Source organism: Daucus carota, chromosome 9 (assembly GCF_001625215.2).
Source record: "Daucus carota subsp. sativus chromosome 9, DH1 v3.0, whole genome shotgun sequence".
Classification (NCBI taxonomy): Eukaryota; Viridiplantae; Streptophyta; class Magnoliopsida; order Apiales; family Apiaceae; genus Daucus; species Daucus carota.
Genome location: NC_030389.2, coordinates 22,166,609 through 22,173,925, shown reverse-complemented (window position 1 = coordinate 22,173,925; position 7,317 = coordinate 22,166,609). Strand labels below are relative to the sequence as shown.

The window sequence follows — 7,317 nt, the reverse complement described above, 5'->3', positions numbered from 1 at the left end:
AGCTATCTCGGAGATGTTATAATCAGAGATCTAGCAATGATACATATTCATCACGATTAAGCCGAGAACGAAATAAAAGATTTATAAATTATTCTCGTATTGTTTTGAAATCAAATATACAATTATATGATTCTATGTGAATGACGAGCAAATTAAATAAATATCTATGTCTCATGCTATATACTGCACTCAAACTTGGATTAACATAGACTTTCGATGTCGGTGTGTTGATAAAGCTGATATCTCATGTAGTTGTATAAAATGTCACTAAATAGATTTGGAAATTAAATATATTTAAATATGTATATGTATATGTATATAATTGAGCCAAATGAAAATTTTGATCTAACATTCACACATTTGAACCTTCATATACAATTGCTAGAATAAAGATCACCGGTGTTTCTAAATCGTCTTGATAAATATGATTAGCAGATATAACCTGATATCTAAAGGTTGATGCACTACTTCATCAATATATTCACAGAAATATAATTTTTAAATATTGTGATATACTAAAACGGAATATTACAGATGAATTAGCAAACTTCGTTCAAAGAAACCAGAAGAATATACTTCGTCAATGATATGAAAACATCAGACTTACCACCCATCGTTTCTTCATGCATTATATTTGTATTAGTCTTGCAATTCTCATTTTGAGAAAGTCGAGTGAGACGAATTTTTCAATCCTTTGTATCGATTATCAGCCTAGAAATTTAGGCATGTTGTTCTAGGTATTAGTCAGAATACATGGTTTGTATTTCATCAAGCATTCAGAGATGACAATTAAAAAACATCGATTAGTTATCTCAATTAAATACAAATTTTATAATGCATGCATAAATTAAGGGATAATCAACGTAGAATTATAATTGATTCACTTCACTTGACTTTAATATAATCTTTCTTAAAAAAATATAATATATATATGTCTTTTATTAAAAATATATAAAGACCTCTTTAATAGAGAAGTAAACTAATTATATCATTACTAATTATATATGTTACATAAATGAATAAGATATTAAATCAATAAATTAGAATCACAGATTATAATTTATATACTAAGATTTCAAACCGCGTTGAAATTTAAAATTTGCAACGGGTACCATATACTTAATTGAATCTAAATGTTTCCTAAATTTAAGGGATACATTATATTTAAATTTACATGGTACACTTTAATTTTTAAAGCAATAACATACAAAAAATCTTCTAGAGTGTTTAGGAAATCTTTCCATGTTTAGTTCGAAAGAGATAAGAAGTTGATAATTACAATTAAATAAAAAAGTATTTTAGTAATTAATCTCAAAATCTGTGGAAATCAAATAAAGTTTGACTTCCCTATTTGCATATGAGCTATAACAGTCTATATCCATGTATCCGAATATTTAAAAATTTAATATATAAAAACTTCCTTATCAAGAGCTAAAATTGTGGAGTGAAAAATGACTCCATTAATCTGAAATTATAACAAAAAATCTAGATTTGAAAATTGAATATGGTTAATATGGAAACCACCACATATTATACAAAAAAGGATTAATGCCAAAATAATTGAAAATTAATATTTTGACTACTTTTCTCTATTTACATATGAGTTATAGCAGGCTACATTCGTGTATCTGGACGGAAATTGCGTCATATTCATTCTCGGTGGCTCTTGTCAAAAGACAATGATATACGATAAGATGTAAATAAAAAATCTAGATCAATAAGGAAATGTTGAGGAAAAGTGAATATAAATCTTCACACGATGAGCATCCGATAGTGGCCTGGACGAATCATCTCTATTCAGCAGTTGCAAGGAAAACTCAATAACAAAAAGAGGCTCAATAAATGCATTAGAGGACATATATGCATCATAATCACTATCATTACGAAAGGAAATTATGCAAAAATAATGTAAAAAATATAATTAAAATTATCTTGTCATCTATACTATAAAAAAACTCAAAAGCTGGAACAAAAATACAAAAAAGAGAACACAGACCAATGCTAAGCCACAATGCCATATGCGTAGGTCGTATACTTTCATAAAAGCCTTTCTAGCTTTCCAAACTTTCACCCAGTGGCTGCCTTAATCCAATATCAGGTGAATCAAATGAGTGCTCCACATGAGAACAGCCATTAAATAACAAACACAAACTAATTACAAATTGTTGTATATCACACAAATGATTTCGCATGAAGATGTTAACAACAATACGAACACGTCCAAGACTTCCTAGAAAGCAAGACCAAGAGTACTGTATCTTGAAAATAAATGCGTATGAAAACTTTACTTTAGTGCGGAAATCATTTTGTAATACTTGAACCGATTTCACTTTAAGATCTTCATTCATTTCTTTTAACATTAATCTGAATCACAAATAGAGTTTGAAGATATTAACATGTTAGGAATAAAAAATATATTAAATGAATCAAAGAACAAACAATTTAGTTTAGGCATTCTAACAAATACTTTATGATTTATCTAATTATACTAACCATAAATCAGAAATCAGACATGACAAACTATAACAAAATCAAAATAAATTGAATCCAAAATAATTAAAAGACAAAACACTAAGATTACTTTTTGCACAACACAAATCCCAACACGAAGAGTTAAAAATGATGTTCAAAAAATAATCCCAAGTTCTATATCACAACACGAATCTTTCATTTGCACAAAACTGTTCGAACCTTTTCTCAAGTTCCTGGAACATGGAATCAATAGAAATCGTGAGGACGGATCTCTCAGCTTTTCTCTGTAGCAAATTATCAAACATATTAAATACAAAATCATGTACTAATTATGATACCTGCAGCGTTCAAACAACAAATTTCGATACCCGTTCAACATTAATAGAATGAACAAATATAGACAATGGAGCAAATATTGTAAATTAAGCTGGAAATAGTGCAGACCTATTTCACGACCAATGGTTTTATTCTCTTTTTGACTTCGAGACGTCATCCCTTGTCGAAGCATCGTATGCATTGACGGATACTACCTGATGCATACACGGATCAACGCGATTTGTGCAAGATAAGTAGAATTTTACTAAAAAATACAGTAAATAAGTGCAAAGAAAAGTCCGTAGATAGAGAAATTAATGTGTAAAGAAAGCCAAGATCAGTATTACTGCAGCAAAATCCGACTGATGACACAAATTAGTTCGAAAGCCAAGCAAGAAAACATACCCGTCACGATTAGAGGCGTGGAAGAAAAAATGGTTTCGAATGTAAAATTTAAATTATCTGCTCTGATCTGATAAGAATATCATATGCAAATAAGTAGCAAAGCTTAAATCTGAACTAAAGTCGTGATCAGTGGCACGATTCGAGGATGCGTGATTAATGCTATTTTGAAATTCTGATCTGACAATCAATGCTGACTTGATAGTTAAGACAATTAAAATCAAAAGTAAAAATGCAGGCACAATTTGTGGGACTGTCTAAAACTTGACATATATGAATCAGTTGATTAGATGGCGCTTCTGATGTGGCATATTTAAAATATGTGGCTTTTTGACATGGCATTTACGAATTACGTGGACTTCTTGACGTGGCATCGTTCAGGAATTATGATATAAATAGATATTGATATTGATATTGATATAGAAATATAGAATATAGAATATAGATATAAATATATACATATTTGAAATTCACAATATTATATTGACCATATTACATAATTTAATTTATGAATTTCAATTCTCGAATTCTGACAATGGCATAGAGGTTTCAGAAAAATTAAAATTATTCTTCTACTAATTTAAAAATATAGATTATTCTTCCACTAATTTGTAGCGGTTAACATCTTGCACAATGTTTTATAATACAACTATTTTATTTAACTATTTTAATATATTTTAATATCACTAAAATGTATTTAAATTATTTTTATGATTTAATTTATCAAAGATGTCGTTTTTAAAAAATAATAATAAAGGAAATCGAGGTCTCGCCGTAAGGCGAGACCGAGAAACTATTATAATATATCTTAACTTGATTTATTAAAAATACTAAATTCAATCAATTATTAAAGAAAATAATATTGTAATGAAGAGCACATACTCTTTGTCACATACGATGCAAATGGTAAGTTCTCCGATATTTACCTAAAAAATACCATATAAAAATTCTAGGATTAAGGTTTGAAGATATATATGTTTACCATAATAACTTTGTTTTTCATTTTAACAAATTATTCGTCGTAAACTTCTCATTACTTTTTTTCTTCAACCATTTCTATCTCATTTGTAATTTGTAATTTCATGACTTTTATGTCTCTTGAGCTTCATTTGTAATTTGTAATGTTCTGAGTTTGTAGATTTGTATGCGCCAGTATAGTTTGTTTTGCCTTGCTGCGTTTCGTCGAGATAGTACAGAGTCGTTGTGACATCTGGGATTATCCGTGTAATTATTTTGAGGATTTGTAACGCCTGTAATATTTGACTTATATATATTACAGTATTTCATTTTTGGTGATATATATATATATATATATATATATATATATATATATATATCTTCGTGTCTTAATTGCCAAACTATGTGAATTTGACTCGTTTATTGTAACGTGACATTCGTATATCGTTAGAATGTGCTTGTATGATTTATGATGAATAATTCTCGCTACGTGATTAAATAATGTAACTAGTTGCGACGGTTTTGACTTTATATTAATAAATGTGATCGTTGTCGCTACCCGATTTAATAATAATAGAGATATATGCGATTTAGTGACATTTGATAAATTGCGAGTAGCCGATAAACTTTAACTTGTAAAATAGCGATTTGATATTGATAAGTGGTATTTATACACACTTATAGGCCTTCATTTCCACTTAAATTGGTTGGTTGTACTTAAGTGATTAGTGTCTTTTGATGTGTTTTTAGTGTTTTTATGTGCAGGTCACGAGTTGAGGTGATGAAGTGATTTTCTATCATTTTAGGTTGTTTTTGGTGCATTATTTGCAAGAATAGAGAATTGTGGATTCATCACGACTTGGGATTTTGTGGGTACATCTTCTACAAACCCTCACGAGAACACACTCGTCCACTAGAGCTATCTAGGGGTTTAAAGGGCTTGTTGCATGTGCTAAATGCAACTGTGATCACCTACGGAAGTGGTACTAGAGCGAGGAAGGACATGCACGCGAGAACGAGCGGAATTGGAGAAATTGGCCATCCGGGGGCAGACACTAGCGCGCCCGCGCTAGTGCCTAGCGCGCCCGCGCTACCTCACAGTCAACTAGCGCGCCCGCGCTTGATTAGAGCGGCTGCGCCCAGCAGAATTGTTCTGGGCCGAAATTTGAAGCTTTTCTGAGGGAATTGAGCAGCGGTCGAGGCCCGGTTGACTTGGTCAATGTAATTTATTTTCTCATGTGTAAAACCCTAAAAAAAAGTAGTTTTAGAGAGAATAATAAGATAGTTTAGTTTTTGTAATCAAACACATTATCAGTTTTGTAGTGGATCGTTCTTCGCGAGGAAGTGACAGTTTCGAGCGAGATCGTGAACATCAATTCTGTAACGTTGTGTTCTTTATTATTAATTCAAGTACTTTTATTCCGCTTAATTCTCGTAATTTTTTTATCATGTTTTCACTAGAACCCATGATGTCGATTAGTTCGATTATGAACTAACCGCCTTCATGGGATTCTAATGGACTTATCGATGTAGTCTAGTAAAGAATATTAATTACTTGATTTTGTGACGTACGTTGATTTCTTTGCATGCGCCGTGCTTATTCTTCTTAGGAGCGTAGCTAACTTCTAAGTTGTTTGTTAATTCTTTCTGAAGCGAGAGTGGATGATTGAATTTAGAACTATGCCATGTAAACATAGGATTATGTGAATGAAACATAAATTGTGGTAGACTTGAACTATTTTTATCACCCTGTGTAATCACGATAGACGACCTGTTATTAAACCTCTCTGCTTACACTACCGCTATAGAGATATAGGGTCTGAGCTTTGTTGGTGTCCATGAGATTTCTGTCTTAATTGTGGATTTTGATTGGTATGATATGTGTGCAACGAGAGTTGGCATGTATTACTTTCGTGTTGTCTGATTAGGATCAACAGTCGCATGTTAATCAGTAATTTCAATTCTAGATGAATTCGATAATGAAGTTAGAATCCCATGTGTTTTCCTATTCTGATTTTGATTAGTAAATTTAGTTATTAGTATAAAAGAACACATCCTTGTTAATTGTCTTAGCAGTGAAAATTACTCATACATTGTTGCATAGGTGCGTATTCTTAATTCACCAGTCTCTGTGGGAACGAACAAATATATTACTTGTGATCACGTGCGCTTGCGTGTAGATTTTTGCGAACAAGTTTTTGGCGCCGCTGACGGGGACTCGGTGTTAATTAATTTAGTTTATGTACTTGTCATCAGTGTGCATTAAAATTCACTGACTAGGATTCTATTCTCTTCTCACTTTTCTTCTTTTCTTTATTTCAGGTACTTGAGTTGCGTTTATGCTAACACGTTCTAAGGCTCGTAAGGAAGCAATTGATTCATCTTCTTCTTCTGATTCTGAAACAATGACAGAACCTGAAGCACAACCAGACAGTAAGGCATTGAAGGATTTCTCTATGCCAAAGATCGATGATATCCAGTCAAGCATTGTCAGGCCTGCAATCGCAGCCAAAGCCTTTGAAATCAAACCAGGAACTATTCAAATGGTCCAGAACTCGGTACAGTATGGGGGTTCTCCTACGGAAGACCCTAATATGCATATACGTAATTTTATAGAGATCTGTGACACTTTCAAATTTAATGAAGTCTCTGATGATGCTGTGAAGCTAAGGCTTTTTCCATTTTCACTGAGAGATAAGGCTAAGGGATGGTTACATTCTTTACCATCTGGTTCGATTACTACATGGGAAGATCTAGCTCAGAAATTTCTCACTAAATTCTTCCCCATGGCAAAGACTGATGCACTACGAAATGCTCTATCTCAATTCTCTCAACAATCAGGAGAAACATTCTGTGAAGCCTGGGAGTGATATAAGGAGATGCTAAGGAAGTGTCCCCATCATGGCATGCCGGATTGGATGCAAATAAACAGTTTCTATAATGGTCTTGGACCTCAATCCAGACCTATGCTTGATGCTGCTTCTGGAGGAGCGCTATGGGCTAAAAGCTATGAAGAAGCTTATGATCTTATTGAAATGATGGCTGCTAATGAATATCAGAACCCTACTCAAAGACTTACTCAAGGGAAGGTAGCCGGAGTTCTTGATCTTGACACGTCTACAGCTATTGCTGCTCAACTTAAGGCTCTCACGATGAAAGTCGATTCTCTGG

At 32.4% G+C, this 7,317-nt stretch overlaps 1 non-coding gene across 1 annotated transcript; it reads right to left on the bottom strand.

Annotated features, from left to right (window-relative positions):
- Window positions 1-6,947: 6,947 nt before the first annotated feature.
- LOC135149808 (small nucleolar RNA R71) lies at window positions 6,948-7,054 on the bottom strand. Its single transcript, XR_010288023.1, has one exon. It is a non-coding gene; the product is annotated as a small nucleolar RNA R71 (small nucleolar RNA).
- Window positions 7,055-7,317: the final 263 nt, after the last annotated feature.